Here is a 1,584-nt window from a genome sequence, read left to right as displayed (position 1 = left end):
AACCCCATTGTAGAACTTGACGGTGACGAAATGACTCGTGTAATTTGGGCGGATATAAAATCGACAGTAAATTATATAAATGATCAAAGTTGATAAAACCCTATTTGGACTTGAAGTGTCTCTACTATGATTTATCCATAACAAACCGCGACTCCACCGACGACCAAGTGACGGTCGATGCAGCCCACGCCATCAGAAAGTACAACGTGGGCATTAAATGTGCGACAATCACTCCCGACCAAGACCGAGTGCGAGGTTTGAGAAATGTGCATTGTAGAGTTCAACCTCAAGAAAATGTACCCCAGTCCAAACGGAACCATCAGAAATATACTCAACGGGACTGTTTTCCGTGAGCCAATTCTCTGCGACAATATTCCGAGGGTAGTCCCATCCTGGAACAGGCCGATCATAGTGGGCAGACATGCTTACGGCGATCAGGTTGCATTTTATACTGACGGGCAGTACAAATCGACGGAATTACTGGTGAATGAGCCCGGAGAAGTCGAACTGGTATTCAGGCCGGCCAGATCCTCAGACCAGTTGCGGAAATCCGTGTTCAGATTTTCGTCCCCCGGGGTTGCCATGGCCATGTACAACACGGACGAGGTTGCCAATTGCCCATTCTTGTAGTCTATCTCGAATTTCGCAAAGAGTTGTTTCGAATTGGCCCTTTCCAAGAAAATGCCGTTGTTTATGAGCACGAAGAATACCATTCTCAAAGTATACGACGGCAAGTTCAAGGACATATTCCAAAAAATGTACGCTCGGTTGGTCCTTGTCCCCATCCCTAGTCACTACCAAACCAAGTTCCGTGAGATGGGAATTGACTACCAGCATCGTCTGATTGACGACATGGTGGCTCAGGCCCTCAAGTCCGACGGAGGTTTTATTTGGGCCCTCAAGAACTACGACGGGGATGTGCAGTCGGATGTGATAGCTCAGGGTACGGGTGTGAGTGAAATGCAGGCTATGGGTCATTGGGGATGATGAAGAGTGTTCTCATGTGCCCCGATGGTGTCACCCTCGAATCCGAGGCGGCCCATGGAACCGTCACTCGCCATTACCGCCAATACCAGCAAGGGAAGGCCACCAGCACTAATCCCGTCGCCAGTATTTTTGCGTGGACGTCTGGATTGAACCACCGAGGGGTCCTCGACAACAACCCAGAATTGGTCAGATTTTGCACCATGTTGGAGAAGGCCTGTGTGGAAACCATCAACCGGGGAATAATGACGAAGGACTTGGCAATCTGCGTGAATAAGGGGGCTGATAAGTTTGCTGTCTTGTTTTATTTTGCTCAGTCTGAAAGAAGATGCCTACTGCAATACTGCTGAATATATTGATGCCGTCCGTGCTAATCTCGAATCTCTTCTTTAATTTGTCACGTTTTTGATGGCCTATTCCATGTCTTTAATTCCTGTATTCACTACAACTCCGTGAAATTACGCCCAATTTTTTGAGTACAACAGATTCATGTGAAGGAAAAATATTTATTTAAAAAGAGGCTGTTAGTAGAGGGTAGATAAAGACCTTCCGCATTCCTGCCTTTTCAGTCCTGCACACACGCTCACCTCTCAGTCGCAA

General features: G+C 47.2%; 1 pseudogene; it reads left to right on the top strand.

Annotated features, from left to right (window-relative positions):
- The first annotated feature begins 3 nt into the window (after positions 1-3).
- LOC115228397 lies at positions 4-1,334 on the top strand (annotated as a pseudogene).
- Positions 1,335-1,584: the final 250 nt, after the last annotated feature.

This window comes from Octopus sinensis, unplaced genomic scaffold, assembly GCF_006345805.1.
Source record: "Octopus sinensis unplaced genomic scaffold, ASM634580v1 Contig10384, whole genome shotgun sequence".
Taxonomy (NCBI): domain Eukaryota; kingdom Metazoa; phylum Mollusca; class Cephalopoda; order Octopoda; family Octopodidae; genus Octopus; species Octopus sinensis.
The sequence above is the reverse complement of the archived record's forward strand: the minus strand, read 5'-3'. Positions and strand labels throughout refer to the sequence as shown.